At 50.2% G+C, this 18033-nt stretch overlaps 1 protein-coding gene across 5 annotated transcripts in view; it reads left to right on the top strand.

Moving 5' to 3' along the window:
- Positions 1-18033, top strand: part of Tspan9 (tetraspanin 9) — a 182779-nt gene that overhangs the window by 51407 nt on the left and 113339 nt on the right. For 4 of the 5 annotated variants that reach the window (XM_021165588.3, XM_085839866.1, XM_021165589.3 and 1 more), the window contains exon 2: positions 7279-7382. The exons of the other annotated variant lie outside the window; for it this stretch is intronic. The gene's annotated coding sequence lies outside the window, so the exon portion shown is untranslated. The remainder of the gene's footprint in view (positions 1-7278; positions 7383-18033) is intronic. 5 annotated transcript variants of the gene reach the window in all.

Here is an 18033-nt window from a genome sequence, read left to right on the forward strand (position 1 = left end):
CAAACTCCCTGGAAGCTCAGCTTGAGTCCAGAAGTGGGCGGAGTCTGCCGATTTCATGGCCCATCTACTCCCAGCAACCCCTGGGTGCAGTCCTCCATCCCACAGCTGGTCATAGCCACGTGCAGCCTTAGATCTCTGCAGGGTAGTCCCACAGGATGCCAAGCCACACCCCATTTCAGGTTCAGCCTTCAGTGCTCTGAGTGTTGTTTCTGGGTCTGCAATTTTTGTCTGGCGTCAGGGCTCATATGTCTTTCCTACAGTTTTGTGTCAAGGACTGGGCTGTCCTCTTGAGACCCATGGCGCGTACTGGAGTCTCAGAGAGGTCAAGGGTATGTTCAACGTTTCCAAGATAAAACACTGAACTGGTCATTGATCCGGAGGCTTGGACATTTTTTATTCTTCCTGTAATGATCAGCTTTGCACGTGGCGGGGTTAGTGGGTGAAAGAGAAATTCTCACCAGGATGCCAGAAATGGGGACACGATCTGTCACCACCCCCACCTATTACCTCTAAGTACCGTATTAGTCTGTACCCCAAACGTAGGCAGGGATGGGACCCTAGTTGTTCTTTGGAGATACCAGGTGGCCCCAGCTGCCAGAGCCTTCCGCTGGTCAGTGATGCTATGTAGGCATCTGGTAGGGGATGAGAGTGTTTGGTGGTGTGCCTTGCGCTTCTAACTGGCCTATCGAGCTAGTGTTGCTGCCCAGACCCTACCCATGGTAGTTGCTCTCTCTAGGACCCCATTCTAGGTGGCCTCCCCGTGTGGAAGCACTGTCCATGATGGGGGCAATGGTGGCATGACTTCATGTCAGTGCCCTCTGCTGGGTATTTTTGAGGTTCCAGGCTGGGGTGGGGGTCCTAGGTCCTTGTGTAGGCATGCCTACTTTATCAGAGGTCCTCCATCTGTGTGAAGGGCTCAGTAAGGAGTTCCTTGTACAGTACTTTTCTTGATTACCAGTATACACCCTCAGATCCCAAGTTATGTCCTGACCTCCTGATGTCCTGGCTCCCAGCCCCTTCTTTCTGCTTCTTGGCTCTGCCCGCAGCCGGCTTTGTCACAGACACCTTCCACTGCCCTCCACAGGCTTTGCGCTGGTGTCAGTGTCCACCCCAGGCCTACCTGCATGTGGGGCTCAGCGGAGCACCGCCATGTGCTCCCATTTCAAAGGCTTCTGCTTCCCTCCCTCCCAGCCAGCCAGCCAGCCAGCTTGGCTGCGTTAGGCCTCCTTCCAAGCCTCCAACATCCTGCTTGGCTTGTGTCCCCCCAACTCCAGCTGCAGCTTCCCTGTTGTGCTTCTGGCAGAAGGCATGCTGGTGTATGTGTGTGTGTGGGGGGGGGGGGCTCCTTCCCCTTGGCCTCTTTTCTCCCTATTACATCAGCTTACAGCCAAATACCCCTGGGGTCTGGTAAGGGAGGGTTTTTCATTAATTTTTTTTCCAATGGAAATAATTCCACTACTTGTCAGAGGGACTTTTGCATGCATCTCCTTAGTGGGGTTGTCTTCCTACCCCCTTTCTTTCCCAGCCTCTTAGATGTTCTTGAAGTGGGTAGCTTTCTTTCCTTAGCTGAGCTGGGCTGTGCTGGGCTGGTGAGGAGGGGAGTTTGGGTCGCTGAGCCCAACATTAGGTATCTGGGTCCTGACTGTCCTGCTCACTGGCTGTGTGACTTTCAGGATAGCGCTTAACCTCTCTGGGCCTCTGGGTCCTTCATTTGTCCTGTGTTGGTGGTGAGGGATAGTTCTTGCTGGTTCTCTGGCTTCTGGCTTTGGTATTGTGATTGTTCCGGAGATCCACGCCCTCTGTGCTCAGGAGGCAATGGAACCTAGGGCTTGGCTAAGAGTGAGCAGGTCTCTGGCTGGTTCCTCCTGGCCACGTCCGGGATCCCTGAGTGGGAAGAAGCCCTCTACCTCTGTTGTAGCCAGCAGACCTCCTCCTGGCCTCTCCCTTCTGTTCCTTCTTCTCTTTGCCTCCCTTTCTCCTACACTGCTCCCCATGTCCCACCCTGGCTGATGGCTCTGAGTCACCAGCGCCATAGGTGGGTAGGTCCTGGCCACTGCCCTGTCCTGCTCTTCTCTACTCTCACCAGCCTCTCAGCTCAGCACCAGGCCTGGCTGCTGCTGACCTGAGAGGGGAGCCCCTCTAGGCCCTTAGGCCCAGAGTTAAGCCCACCCCCTCCTGCCCAGGGCCCACATCTGGCCAAGGGCTCAGTTTTCCCAGCTGTAAATTGCCTCCCGCTGCCCCCTTGGCTTCTTCTCAGGTTTCAGCTTCATGGTCCTTGTTCTTTGTGTGGGGGTGGGGGAGGGAAGAAGGTTCAGCGTGCTGTTCTCTCTGCATGTGTGAGGTTGAGGAGAGAAGCCTTGGCTCAGGTGTTGGGTGAGCTGGCATTTTTTTTTAAAAAAATCAGTTAGCAGAGCAGCAGCCTGTTTTGAGTTAGATTCCAAGAGCGCCCCCAAGAGGCCAGCCTTAGTGTACCGTGTCTCTATGGTGGTGGGAGTGTCTTCTGTTCTCTGCAGCCTGGCTTGCGGTGACTTGGAGATGCTGCCGTTCTCCCCACCTCTGTTTTCCTCTGCTCCTCCTTGGCGCATCCCTTAATCTCATGTTTAACCACAGGGATCATCTTGACTCCCTGCGCCCTTCAGGTGGCTTTGCTCCCCCTCACAACCCATGAATCTCTGGCTCCTGCAGGTGACATGTGGGGCTCAGGTCGCGCCCTGTCTCTATAGATGCCAGCTGGTTGCCTGGGCCAGGCCCTTGCTGCAGATCTTGCCCTTGCATTGCTATGGCTCTTGATTCTCCCTTCAAGGGGAAAGTCTGGTTATTTGGATCACAGAAGGGTAGACATCTCAGGGCAGCCACCAGCACTGCCTGGGAGTGGATGTCACCAAGTGGCCATGGTATTTTCTGGTTGGTTTTCTGGATTAGCCTTGGTTTTAGGTATCTGGCATCAAGGGAACTCTCTGGGGATGCTGTTGCAATCAGAGGCCTTGTCTTGTGGAACAGGATACAGGGCAGTGAGGGTGTTGTAAACATCTTTAGAATCACAAGTGGTAAGAAGTGTGTTCATCCTAGGCTTTGGGGCTCTGGGTCAACCGAGGGAGAAAAAGCTTGCCTTTTGCCCAGATGAGCTAAGAAGTGCTGCCCCTGGCACCCCCTCCTGCCTGGGCACAGAAATAATCCCTGAATAGGCAGGGCTTCTGGGGAGGCAATGCTGGACTTTAGATCTGGTATAGGATGTTAAGGAGATCAGGGGAGTTACACAGTGAAGGGCCAGAGTCAGTTTTGGACTATTTGCAGAGGTGTGTGTGTGTGTGTGTGTGTGTGTGTGTGTGTGTGTGAAGGTGTGTAACTGGCTTGCAAATGAGAAGGGTATTCTGGAGCTTATGGTGTGAGACCCCATGGAGGTTTTAGGGTGAGGAGCAGGAGGGCCTAGAGCAAGTCTTTATGTCAAGCTGGTGGATGGTGCTGTGAAGGTTGGGGTAGTCCAATTGGAAGTGATGGGATGCATGGATGTGTTAGGTCAGTGGAGGCCAAAGGGGACCCAGGACCCTGTACCAGAGGCCCAAAGGGCGCCATGGGACTCAGTAGACACTTACCCAAGGTCTTTGGGTCCTGGCCAGAGGGATGGGCTGAAGTTTCTTTTACCCGAGATGACCCCCCCTTCACTTAAAACTAGCTCCCCAGTGTCCAGACCTCTGTAGCCCTCTGAGCTGTGGGTGCTCACAGGGGCATCTGAATGTGAGCTGGCTCCTCCTCTGAGCACAATTTCAGTGGCTTTTCCAGCAGGTCCCCTTCACTTCCAGCATGGCGGCAGTGATGGATGCTCTCTGCTCACCTCTGTGCTTTGAGGATGCTGTGGATCTTGGTGCCACTCCCTTCTCCCTGCCCCCTTTGCTACCAGGGCCTCTGAGGAAGCCTGGTGTGACCCTGTCACCCAAGGCCTTCCTTTCTGTTGCTTCTGCCGCTCCATTGACCCTGGCCCTCATTCGCTTCTGGCTTTCATGGTGGTGGTGCAGGCCAGCCTGTGTGTTTTGAGCAGAGGCAGGCCTGTGGGATTTGGCCTGGTGTCTGAGTGCTTATACAGCCCAGGGCTAGTGTCTGGCTGTATCCTCTGGATCAGGTCCCTCATCTGTAGCTCCAGCCTGGCTCCACTGTGCCCTGGGGCCTCTCTTCCTTTCCTTTTTGTGGGAACAGTGCCTCACTTGAAGCCACTGCTTTGAATAGGGAGCTGCCTAAGGCTGATACAGAGTGGGTCACCCTGCTCAGAAGGGGACCTGTGACAGCCACTAGTAGAGCTCATGGCTTCTCCCCTTGCCTACTTGGCTAGCAGGTGAATAACAGGGTTTGATGCTCAAGGCTTTCCTGTAGGGGAGCTCCCAGGATTCCCTCTGATATACATGCCTTTGGATTGAGGCAATTGCACAGAGGTGAGGCTTTCAGTCTCACTTATGAGAGCCTGAGAGCTATCATCTGCCTGCTGTTGCTGGGTTGGTGTAGCCCTGGCTGCTGGGCATGGGGTAGCCTTGGCTATAGGGCTTAGCCCTGGCTGCAGGGGCCCATTCCTGGCCATAGGGTCCATCCCTGGCTGCAGGGGCCCAGCCCTGGCTGCAGGGGCTCAGCCCTGGCTGCAGGGGTCCAGCCTTGACTGCTTCTGTACTCTCCCTTGCCCAGACCATTCTTTCATACCATAGCACTCTACACCACAGGCTGCCCTTCTGGTGTGGGGGTTCCCAGTAGGGGCCTGACTGCTTCCCTCTGTGCAAGCCACTCCAGCCTTCTTCCCCCTCCCTTTCCTGAGAGGACATGAAGCTGTTCCCAGGCTGGTCCTAGCTGTAGGGAAGGGGCTGTGGGATGAAAGGTGATATATAAATGTAAGGTGATGATTATTTATTTGACAGGGACAGCTGCCTGTGGTGAGAAATGTAATCTAGTAATCCTCGTGTGAAAATCGGATTCGTGGCTCAGCGAGCTGCCTGAAACAGCAAAAAGGCCATTTTCTCTCTCCCCACCTCCTTACCCCCACCCATCCCCACCAACCACGCTCGCTTCCAAAGTCCCCAAGCTTGTGTAGCCTGGTAGCACGTCTGCAGATGCATGTAGCATGTGTACATACATTACGCATCCTGCTGCTCGCGCATGGCATACATATGGCACACACTCTGTGCATCTTGCTTCTTTTGGTTGTGGTTAGCAGTCTATCAAGGCTTTTAAGCTTTCCTACTTATAGCTTCTTTCCACCAGGGAAATTTTTTTTTACATGATCCTGGGCACATACTATATAAATCAACCATTTTCTGGCAATGAGTGATAAATTTGTTTGAAGATGATTTTTTAATATACATATTTTATCATTTATTAAAGACACTAGCAAATTTGCATACTAATGAGGTGGACGAGCTTGTATGTTTTCACAGAAAGAATTACATCTTGGTGGAATATTTGACGCTGCGTCACAGAGCATCTTCAGTGTTTTTCCGAGTTGATCGATATTTTGATTTAATGATCGATCGTCAATGGTGAGGATGCTGCTTCATACAAGTACATCGCACCAAACCAGCAGAAGTCTGCTGAGGCCTATTTGAGAAACTGTTGGAAATTCCAAACCAACATCCACTTTACAATTTTTTTTTTTATGACACTCAAGGCAGCAACTCCAAGAGTAATTTTTAAAAACCAAACATTCGTAATGCAATACAATCCATAAGATGCTGATCTGATCCTTAGGCGCCGAGGAGTGACTGTTGGGAAACATGCAAAGCCTTTGTTTTCCATCATCAAACCATTATGTTTCTGTAAGAACACTGCTGCTCATAGCATGCAGGGTCTCCCCTCTCAGCAGGGATGCTGCAGGCTGTGATCATTGGTGGTGTGTGGTGTGGGGGGTCACATCCCACAACCCGTGTTCAGAACCAAGGCTGCAGGGAAGTCACATGATGAGCTCCACCAGAATCAACTTGGGCTCAGTATAGACTTCACTTTGAATTAATGTTTGGTCATTGTGAATGTAGATAGAAACTTGTTCAGCCCCCATATGTTCATTACAGGTGGGATTCAGTCACAGCCCGTTGTTTAAGAAGCCTGACTTTCTGTGACTTTGAAAGCCAAGGTGTTAATGGTGCGATATTGATAACTAACCCCGCCCTGGTTTGAGCGTCTCTTCGCACAGACATCCTTTCTTGCTCAAGCTTGCACAGTGCATTTCATTGTTGGGTCTTTTTGGTCCCAGCCTGCATCAGGTTTTCCTGGTCTCCATTGCCACAGCAGGCTGAGAGGCCTGGCCGTCTCGATAGACACTATTGCTTTGAGTGCTTCCTTATGATGATATTAAAATAATACATTTTGGGCACATCCCCACAGCACTGACACTGTCCTCCTTGGAGCACAGTGTCAGGGGACCATGAAGCCCGTGTGTGTTATTACTGTTGATGTCACCCTTGATCACAAGGAGGAGGCAGTGCCATTCAGCGCCCGTGCTATAGAGCTATAATTTTTTTCTCTGAAATTAATAAGTTTTTGGAGGAACAGACACTTCTGACACTAGACAAATACCCAGTTGTTCCTTGGACATTCACCCACTAATTTTAGCTAATGTGTCAGCCGTGTTGCCTGCTACAGTGATGTTTGTATAAGTGTAATTTTCTGTTTACTTCATTGTTCTGCATTTATTAATTGTAATTCTGGAAGGAACTGTCTTCTCCCACTTATTTATTTATTCGCTTAGTTATTCTTATCATTACAGGCTCATAAATATATAACACAACAAAAAGCACAGACAAATGATACATAATAAATATGACATTTATTCTGTGGATTCTGGCTGAATAGTTGCTTACTTTGTTCCAGTTGTTCTTGCTAGAGTTATTGAGACATCTTTCAGTTGGCACCTGTGACCTTTTTAACCAACATGGCTCCTACCTTTCTATGTTTAAAGCATTGTTTGTGTTCAGGCATTACAGACAACTCTAGCTCGTGCCCTGTCCCTGGAACCAGTCACTGCTGTAACGGTTCCTATTTCTGCTGGAGATTGGTGTTTTGGAGCCCTGACTTAGTTGCTGCTCTCAAGAACCCTGGCTCCTGTTAGAGAACGATGTTTGGAAAGCAGGATGCAGGCCCGAGCTTGCTCATGGATGCCAGGGTCTCACGGCTTCCAGGGCTTCCCAGAGAACAGAGCCGAGAGACACATGGCTGCCAACAAGGCCATGCGCGTATCTATATTTATTTCTATTTATATTGTTAAAATTGTGAGTTTGTGCTGATTTTTAATTGCTTTTCATTTGGCAGCGTTGCAGCTGGCGAAGACTTGGGAAGTCAAATCCAAGCTGTCCCCTCTCAGAGGAGAGTGACTGAGGGGGTCCAGCTCAGGTGACCGAGGCGGGCAGGCAGAGGTAGGTCTGGGGCTGGGGCTTGGGTTTCTGGATACCTGATGTATTGGGTACGTTTCTATTGTTGTGATAAAACACCACAACCAAGGCAACTCATAGAAGGAAGGGGTTGTTTGGCTTATTGTTCCACAGGGACAATGTCCATCGCCATCGTGGCTCAGACATGTAGAAACAGACAAGTACAGTGGCAGGAATGGCTGAGAGCTCACGTCTCATATTGCAAGCAAAGAGAGAAAATTTGACATGATGCAAGGTTTTAAACTCTCAAAACCTACTCCCAGTGACATATTTCCTCTAACAAGTCCCCATCTATACCTGACCAAACAGGGCCACCAAGTAGGGAGTCAAGCATTTAAATGCCTGAGAATATGGGGCACATGTTATTCAACCCAACCCTACCTGACATCGTTTGATAGCAAATGAATGTAGTGTCCTGAACAGTGCCCCCACCTGCAATGATATCTGCTTGGAGCCTGTATGCTCGTCTCGTTTGGAATAGGGTCTTTACTGATGTAATCAAGCTAAGATGAGATCCTCTAGGGTTGGTCATATTGGGATAGCTGATGACTAGTGTTCATCTAAGAGATAAATTTAGACACCGAGATGCAGGGAGACTGACATTTGATGATGGAGGTAGAGAGGAGTGATTTGTCTGCCAAGGACTTCCAGCTACATCCACAGCTGAGAGAACAAGGAAGGAGGCTTTCCCAGCCTCCTCACAGAGGCCTGGCTCTGTGGACATCTTGGCTGTCTAGAACTGTGGGGCATGAATTCTATTGTTTCAGGTGTTTGGTGATGAAGGATTTCATGCAGTGAAGCATCTGATGGGTATTGCTGTCCCTCCTCTGCAGATAGGAATATTCACTTTCTATCAAAAGGTGGTGGGTGTGGTGCCCCATATTCTCAGGCAAATGAATACTTAGATAGCTGGATCCCCAGTCCTTTCAGTGACTGTCCTCTGTGAAGTCCCTCACCCAGGGGTGCCCTGGGCTGTGCTCTGAGAACAAGACTTTGTGAGTGTGTGGTATGCCAGGGCACCCTTCAGTGACGTTTGCATCTGGGTAAGATGAGGATACAAAGGGCTTCAATTGTGAACAGTGCCTTCTGAAGGTTCTCATCCGCCTTCCCTCTTCCCAAAACCTTAGCGCTCTGAAGCTGGTCTTCTGGCCTTGCGCAGCTCGAGGGCACCTTGTGGCAACGCTCCTTGCTTCACGCATCCACTTCATTCCTTAGTTTCTCCCTGTGCCCTTTCATGAGCACAGGCAGCCTGGGGCATCCTTTGCTATGTGGTATGTAGGTCCCTCTGTGCTCAGGATGTCTGGTCACACACCTCCAGGCTGAGCATGTCTCCAGGCTCTCCTGTCGTAACTGCAGTAGCTCGTCCTTCCACGATGTCCTTGCCTGCCGTGGCTCACCTGGCAGTTCTCTTACTTGGAAGTGGCCTTTTACTGTCAGCTTGTTCTGACTCACAGATTTGATTGAGCACTTCTGCAGGATGGAGGCCATGGTTTACCTCAAAGATGCTGTACTTGGACTGGTTTGTGTTGTCTTTATGCTAGGGGGGAGGGGGTAGAGGATCACCCACATCAGCATATAATGTTGCCTCTGGTGTAGAAGATTCTAAGCTATGTAAGGAGAAATTGAGACCTAAAAAGAAAGGAAGAAAGAAAGAAAGAAAGAAAGAAAGAAAGAAAGAAAGGAAGAAAGGAAGAAAAGCAAGCTGCTCTCTTGCCATCCCACATCCCGGGAGCACAGACACAGCAAGGGCAGGCAGGGTAGGGACCAGGTGTCTGTGGCCTCCCAGCAGGCCTCTGCCAAGCTCATCCTGTCCTGCTCCTTGCTCGTTTCTCTGTCCAGATGGCAGGGGGAAGGCATGGCTGGCATCAGCTAAGGTGATGTATGACCAACTGGGGCCAGAGCAGAAAGGGCCTAGACTATTAGGGGTGTCAGGCTGGGAAATCGGAAATTAAAGGCTGGAGCCATGGCCAGCAGGACCTCCCCCTGGTGTAATATTCCGAGATCACCTGCGGTGGGCTTCATTACCAAGGGTACATGGGAGGGAAGGCCTGTTGGCAGGCCTTGGAGACAGATGGCTGCCGGCTCTAACCCAGTCCAGCCATGAACCTTTGGGCGCTCAAGGCCTCCAGGCCTATGCACAAGAAACTTTTCTCTACTCTGAAGCCATATTCCCCCCACCCCCACACCTCTGGCAAGCCATACCCCCTCTTGGATCTCAGTCTTGTCATCTGTAAAGAAAGAATTTTTGAATTGTAAATGAAGAAAATATCTAATAAAAATTGTTTAAATAAAAAAGAAAGAAAGAAAGACTTTGGACGAGAAGACTTTTCAGTGTCCCCCAACTTCACAATAGCCTAGATTATGACCTACAGTCATTTAGGGTTGTAGCTGATAGTCACAGAGCAGGCCAAGGAGCCCATAGGAGAAGGATGGCCTCAGGAAGCAAAGGTGGGGGAGGCTTTATGGAGATGGAGTCTGTGGACAGGCAGAAGAAAGGAGCTTTCCCTGTCTCTTGTCCTTGGCATTGCCTTTTACATTTGTCATCTGTCCACCACCCTCCGTCTTCTTACAGGTGGTCATTAAGTGCCTACTGTGTGTTAGACATACAGCTGTGAGGAAGACAGGCTTTAGACAAACTGCCGCACATGTGCTTAATAATAACCAGATTCGAAATTTCAGGTGTCTCTGCGCACTACCTTGCTACCTTGGCCTATGCTTCCCTCTCCTCTCTTGCATCTTCCCTCCTTGTCTGTCCTTCATGGGCTTTGCTTCTGTGGCCTTTCAGAGCCTCTTCCAGGCTGGGATTCTTGACTGCTGCTGGCCAGAAAAGGAACAGTGCTTGCCGCTGATGCTTCGCTGTTGTGGAGCCATTGGGGGAGGAATGACTGCCTGCCTGCTTTATCAGAGGCTGCCTAGCTTCTGAAGGTGTGACACCCTGTTGGCTTTGGAGTTAGATGTTTCTCAGTTGTATCCTGGTACTGCCTTCCACAAGTCACCCTCCTTTAAGCCTTAGTTTCTGTGTCTGGACAAGAAGCTTAATACACGTATCCCATTTCTGGAATACCAACCAAATGGTCAAATGTAAATTAGGGGACCTTGGTGACACCTTGAATACAGCAGGTTCTGGCTTTCTCTCCCTTCTGCTTGGATTGTGGCCTGGTGGTTGTGGATCTGGGCTGGAGGTAGGTATAGGCCAGGACCTGTGCAGTTCCTGCTGCAGCCTGAAGCCAGGCAGGGCATGGAGCGTTGCTGGACAGCAGGAGGTGGTACCCTGGACAAGATGCAGACCTTGAGCTAGGAAAGGCCAGGAGTCTGTCAGGGGCTGGAGAGAATGCCAGGCATCTCATGCATCCCAAAAATGAAGTGTGCTGTGACAGCTGCCTGCTGTGTCCTGAGGGGTGTGGGAGCCAGAGAGACCCTTAGTAAAGAGGGTGGTCGGTGAGCCTGCAGAGACCCTGAACCCTGGAGACTTCTCACCTTTAGGGCTGCCACAGTCCCCTTCTCTCTCTGTGTGAGCTACCTCAGAGCTTTTTGGCCCTGTGGAGAGCATCTTGTGGCACGTTGCCACATCCATAGAAGCATTCTCTGTTCTGCATGTCTGGGGCTGTGGTTTGTCTCTGACTGCATGTTGAGAGCGTTTACAGTACATCTAACGTGCCTGAGGAGCTGATTGTTAAAAAAAATTCATCTGCTTTTGGTTAATAAAGTGTAAATGTAACTGTCCACCTGCCCCAGTGGATGCCATCCTAGATGGCCGTGCTGCCCTGCACTGGCCCACCTGTGGTGTGAGGTGCCTTCAGAGATGTGTATTCGTTGCTAGGGTGTACATATATAGGATGATAAAGGAATAGACACACTTGGGAGACCGTGTGGCACGGGGCATAGTATGAGGGCCTTGTCTATGTGGGAGATGCTGCTGAGCCAGGCAGGCCATTACAAGGGGGACTCTTAGAAGAAAGGCCTGCAGGGTGCTTGCCTCTGTGGTCTTGGCTGAATGAATTGATAGCCTTGGAGGAAATGAACCCAACTTTGGAGCAGTCATTCAACAACTGTGAAAACCCGAGGCCCGCCATATAGTAGGCCTTAGCATACTGTCCTCCTGATTTCAAGAGTTACTCCATGGAAGCCTTTCTTGGCACACACGAGGACTGGAAATTGAAGCCAGAGAGGAGCTGATATTTGGTTCTAAGTCTGTAAAGATTCCCAGGTTTGATTTGTGACAGAGTCATGCCTGCTAACCCCCATGTCACCATCCACTCACTTTGCAAGGCAGTTGCATCGCCATCTACCTTCCTGCCTGAAGGCAAGGGTCCTGGGTTTATCCTCCATGGCCTGGGCTTAGCTGGTGAGTGGGAGGGATAGGGGTGGGGTGCAGGATCTCTCACAGGGCTGCTGCTCCAGGGTCCTAGACATGTAGCCTTATTCCTGAGTGGCCTCCTTCTCTGTGGAATCCACAGACACCTGCCTGGCTATGAAGGACTAGGAGGGATTGGGGAGCAGGGTCAAAATGGAGTCGAGTGCTCACGTTCCATCCTTGAGGAGAAGTGTGCAGATGAGACCCTTGTCTTCTTCCTCTCCAGTGCCGGCTGGGACTCTGCCCAGCCAGGGGAAGGGCCCTCCCTCAGTCCAGCTGTTGTGCACCCCAGCCCCTCCTCCACTGCTGCAGCTGTCCTGGCTCCATCAATCTCAGCCAAGGCTGGGGGGAGGAGGGGGGGACAGGGAGAAGAGGGGCCTCTTGCATGTGTCTGGCTGAGGTAACTGGCTCCTGCTTCTAGGGGAAGTGTCTCCAGAGGGAGGAGATTTCAAGGGTTTTCTCACCCTGGCTCTTGGGTAAATCATGGGATGCGGGTTGCTCAGCTTTTAGCCTCATGGAATTTGTTTTTCTGGAAGGTCAGCTCTCCTTTTGAAAGAAAATGTGAACATTCAGCGTCTCCCTTCATCTTCTGACTCTTTGGGGCTTGGCACGCTCACTCAGCATTGCTGAGATTGCCATGAATGTATGAGTAAAATGGTTGGCGAGGAAAGTCTGGGACCTTTGTTCCTCTTGGCCTCCTGGCCCAAGTTGGTGAGACTGTGTGTGACGGTTAGACATAGGTGTGTGGCCTGCAGGACAGGAACATTTTGTCCCAGCCTGCAAGGGGTCAGAGAGCTAGATACCTGACAGCATCAGCATCATTTGTGTGTCCTGTTCCATTTCCTAAAACCTAGTCCTTGAAGACTCTTAAGGGCCTTGTGTTCTCTCCCTGAACTCAAGGGCAAGATGAAAAGAGAAAGAGAGAAATCTTTCCTGGCCAGACCTCAGTGTGTCTACCCACAGTGTGGGGGAAATGTGACCATCAGCTCCGCTCCAGCAGGTAGCAGCATCTTGGGGTAAGAGGTTGACCCAAGGCCTCTGGAAGAAAGGCTGTAGGAGAAGCATTTATTTAGTTTTACCTAGACCAAATGTAGGTAGGAACATGACTGTTAGTCAAGGAAGAGACAGCAGTGATTCCAGGCCTGGCGCTGAGTTAGAGACATCTGGGAAGCTTGTCAATAATTCAGATTCCCGGGCCTCTGTCCCAGAGCCTCTGAGTCTGCAACCTGCATCTTGAAAAACGTTGCTGATGGTTTGCATGCAGAGACAGGGTTGGGCTGGGCCCGCTGTCCCACCTCTCAGGAGGATCCTCCCAGGAAGTAGCTTCCCATGAGCGTCCGTCCATGGAAGCATGTTACCTTCTGAGAACTGGTGGTTAGGTGGGCCGCCGTTCATGCGTTTGCACTCCATGACCCTCAGTGGTGATGTTCTAGACACAGCCCAGGCCAGAGGGCCCAGGCAGTGTGAGTGGAGCATGGAGCCTACTTGTGAGACAGATAAGAGAACCCACAGTTAAAATACGCTGCAAAAGGCGGGGTGCTGGGGATGCTCACTGGGTTTTCGAGTTTACTTGGTTCTTCCGTGAGGGACAGTGATGCCCAAGGAGATGGGAAATTAGCAAAAGCTACCGGGTAGTTTGCTGTTTTGTTCTTTAAGGGTGAGCAGTCCCAGAACTCCAGGTAGAAGATGGAGGCAGCAGATAGGCCTGGTGTTCGTCTTGGTTTCCACCGTGTGATTTCTTGGGTTCCAGGTCTTACTGATAGTGTGAGGCTTCTAAATGGCCGAGGCATGGCAGCTGCTCTGTGGGCATTAGCTTTTCTTCCCCCTTATTTTCCTGGGTCTTCTTGATGAGGACAGTATGTATTTATAGTTCTCAGACTTACTGAGTCCTCCTAGCTGGGGCTTGCCTGGTTAGTTAATTCTCACATAAGGGCAGACTCCAGTGTGCCAAGGCTCCAGCCTTTGGGGACTCAGCCCTCTCCTGTGCCTTTTAGCTTAACATTCCCCGCACAGCTTCCAGACACATTGCTGGTGTGCTCAGCACACCCGCTTTCTCAGGAAGCTGCCTTCACCCAAGCCTTCGTCCTCCGCTTGACATTAAACTCTGTCAACATTTTTTCCCCATGAAGTTCTTCCTCCTCCTGCACAGTCCCCAGTCTCCAGCCGGCTTCTCCAGCCAGGGACATGATTGGATTGCAGTTGCTAGCACTTCCTGGAGATGGGTCCCCGGAGAGCCATAAAAATCCAGGAGTGTTTCTGGCCACCTTTCCATGTAGTCTGTAGTTCACTGTCACACGCCCGAGTAACCTGTGAGTGTTTACATGCGTAATTTTGTGTGTGCACCTATTGTGCGCATGCTCACGGGTGCATGCCCACTGTGTGTACTCAGCTTTGAGAAAGCTTTCACGCTGGGTTACCTATACCACACGTCTCTGGCTGCCAATCTGAATTCCTTAAGTGGATTTTCTGACTCCAGGCTGCGGGGGCCAGCCCCCTGTACGTCATCCGAGTGGGCACAGAGCCCACTGCAGAGTGGATTTGGGTCTTGGCCGCACTACATTCCTACCGTTCTTTTCTCACAGGAAAAGTGCCTGAGAATAACCCTGGGTTGGGATTGCCTGTGTACAGGAGGGGCTGTGGCTTCCACCCTGCCTTCACATTTGGTCCCTCTTGGCCCCTTCAGGCCCTTCCCTCCTACCTCCTCCTAATGGCAGATGCAACCAGCTGGGTGGCCCACAGGGCTGCACATGTCCATCAATAGTTTAATGACCTGACCCACCAGCTCTGCTGCTGTCCTCTTCCCACCCTTGGAGGCTGCCTGCCACCCAGGTGCCCATTCCTAGGATTTGTTCTCCACACCCAGATATGACACCAACTGGGATGGGGAAGAATGACATCACTCTCTCTCCCTCCCTGCACCACTCCCCCTCTTCTTTACTTCCTTAAAAAAAACAAAAACAAAAAAACACCCTTGAGCCAGCCTGTGGGATTGAACAGGAACAGCCACCATCAGGTGTAAGTGAATCCTCTTGCAAATGGAAAAGCCCACTGGGGCTTTTGGCTCAGACGCTCTCCTCTCAGTAGATCCTCCTCCTCCTCCTCCTCCTCCTCCTCTGCCCCCCTCCTCCCCAGGGACTTCATAGTGGGAAATCTGTCCCTGGGGAGTCTGATCTCATTGGAAACTGTTGGCAAGGGCTTTTGTTTCTGTTTTCCAAGGCACCTACTCTTTGTCACAGGAAGGCACTTGTCACTTCACAGCCCTCAGTGATCAGCCACCCAGGAAGCCATTGTGGGATCAGTTCTTCAGGTTGTCCGCTTGCCCCCATCACTCAGCTCCTCTCCCGCCTACCCATTAAGTCTTTGCCGAAGGTTTGGCTTGAGGCCATGATGGGCTGGGCTTTGTGGTCCTCCTGTCCTTCTGCCTCCATCTGTGTTCAGAGGTCCCAGCAGCAGAGGAGACAAAGTGTATCTTGTAAATGAATGAGTAAAAAGGACAGTCATGGGGACTGACGAGGAAGGGGACAGATCATGATGTCACTGTGGGTCTATAGGGGTGAGATCTCTGCTGTTCTGGGCTGTCCCTAGCTTGGGTATCATAGTCAGAGTCACTTTCCTTCCTTACATGGAATCAGGAAGAGCACTTGGAATCCACTGTATAAATCATAAAGTCATTGAGGGTCCTGTGCATGTGGTGGGTGGGGACCCCAGGGTGGCAAGAACTCCGTGCTCAGTGTGGAATGATGTGCCTCCTTTGATAGAACATGGTGTGTGGTACGGGGCATGCTTTCTTTGAAGCTCTCAAGTTTGCACACTGATTGGTGACACTCTTAATTTTGCTCCTGACCCTGTAGCACTCCCACTGGCCCAAACGTGGCAAAGATATCCCACCTCTCTCTCACCACAGTCTGTTTTTGGATTGTGCTAGTTTATTTCTGGGTCTGAAGCAGCTGGGCATTTTAAAAGAAAAGTATTATTGTCTAAATCATGCTTTGTAATAATGAAAATCAAAGAGACAGAAAAGGTCTCACAAGCTACCATCATGACAAACTAACTTTCTGCTACTCCAGGGTGCCTTCAGCCCGTGTTTGCTTACAAGCATGTTGCTGTAGTCATAATGTACATAGGATTTTTTGCACTGCTTTATTTAATATTCTCCATCCATAATCATCACAGTCAGACTTTTAAATGGCTGCATAGAATCACCAAGTGTTTTCCCAGTAGCTTGTGGAAGATCCATTAGTATACATTGCTGTGACATGAATGTGTGAGTGTGCATATGTGTGTGCATGTGTGCACATGTCTCTTTAGCTATTTGTCTCCACTCTCCTTTGTGCTATTTGTCTAGGACTAATTGAGAGGCCCGGCATTCCTTCATTCTTTCCTAGAGTAACGGAAGAGCTTACTATGGGTTGTTAAATACCAGCCGGAAGTCAGGTGCCTGAGAGCAGCCCCAGATTTAGCTCAGATCACAGTCCGATCAGTGTCTGTCCTCACGGACTGCCCTTGGGAAGTCAGTCTGGTGGCTGAGACCCCATTTTAGAGGCTGGCAACTGCATTTTTTTTTTTTGTTGTTGTTGTAACGTTGGCTTTGAAGTCTCCTGGGCTGGGTGTCTATATCAAGGGTGTGCTGCTTGGCTTATTCAGGAATTCTTTTTGATTTGTTTGTCTGAGACAAGTCTTCTGTAGTCCAGTCTGCTCTCAGACTTACTATATAGCTGAGGAGAGACTTGAACTCCTGCTCCTTCTGCCTGCATCTCCTGTGGACTAGGACTGGGTACATTATGGAAGCCAGCTTGAGTAATTCAGGATTTTTTCTATGTGCTTTCCTGTCTGATGCCATTGATGACTATGGGAGAGATTGAGCTAGCTTCCACCCACAGGGAACATGGAGTCTCAAATGCCTACGTGTTCAGCCCATTCATCAACCTTGATGCAGAGCTGAGAACACAGATAAGGGATCCACAGTGGCACGGTGGGGACTGTGACAAACCAAAGATGCTGCGCATGCGCACCGTGAGGGTGGTCTTCAGGTTCCGCTGATTGTTTGTTGAGTCTGGCGTTGCCAGAACTTACATTTCTTTTTCTCCCTCTCTGTGTCTTGGTCTTCTTGCTCTGTAGCAGAATGCCCAGACCTGTAGAACACAATTGCAAATATTTGGCTATGCAAAAGAGGAGCTAAGTGCTTAAAGTCCAAATGGGAAACATGATTCTTTTGTTTAAAATAACTACTTCCAAGCAGAGCTCCATTCCTGCCGGCATCTGGGCTCCAGGTCTGTGTAGCAGGAGTGGCCGCCACTGTGGACCCTGAGCTAGGTGCTGATTCTCTTTGTCCTTGACCTCAGGGGTTGGGGTGCCGATGGTCAGACATGAACACAGTGAAGTTTCCTTTCTAGAGTCTTCCCCAGCCCTCTGCTGACATGACACGGTCGGCAAGCACCTTTGGAATCCCCCAGAGGTCAAGGGTCTGGATCTGTTGATGAACCTTTATGCTTCTTTTCTTCCCGGGATCTTCTGATATTCTTTTCTCCGCCTCTCTCTCTCTTTTCTTCTTCTTCTTCTTCTTCTTCTTCTTCTTCTTCTTCTTCTTCTTCTTCTTCTTCTTCTTCTTCTTCTTCTTCTTCTTCTTCTTTTTTCTTTCTCTTTTTCTCTTCCTTTTTCTTTTTCCTTTGCTCTTCCTTTATCTTATTTATTTGTTTATTATTCTTTTGAGGCAGGGTTGCTTGGCTGTCTTGGAACTCACTCTGTAGACCAGGCTGGTCTTGGACTCACAAAAAATTCACCTGCCTCTTCTACCTAAGTGTTGCAATTAAAGATGTGCACCACGACATTCCCGTCTTCCGTTGTCAACGGGAAGCTTTAACTCTTGATTTCCAGGTTAAAACTCTCTTAGCCTGATTCTAAACAATTGGCACTTAAAAGACATGATGTATATGGAGCCAAGCTTGTGTATGCCAGATTGGTCCAGGGGTGTTAGTCTGTTACCCTTGGTTGGTCTTTTTGGTAAGTTGTTAGGCTGAATACATAAAGCAATACAATTAAGAGAAAGCCATGGAGGTGGAGGGATGAGGCATCCTGGTAGCAACAAGGTCCTGGTCAGTCGCACAAGTGAGAAGTATCCGGGCTGTTGTGGAGAATCCACAGTGGGACAGGACAGGAGCTCTGAGGATGCTCTGTGAACCATCAGGGGTAGTTGTATAGCTATCCTGTGTGGTTGTTGGAACCATTTGATAATGTCCCTAGGTAGTGTTCCCTCTGTGCCTGTTCAGTGGTGATAAGGAGATG

This window comes from Mus caroli, unplaced genomic scaffold, assembly GCF_978045245.1.
Source record: "Mus caroli unplaced genomic scaffold, Mus_caroli_1 scaffold_7, whole genome shotgun sequence".
Lineage (NCBI taxonomy): Eukaryota > Metazoa > Chordata > Mammalia > Rodentia > Muridae > Mus > Mus caroli.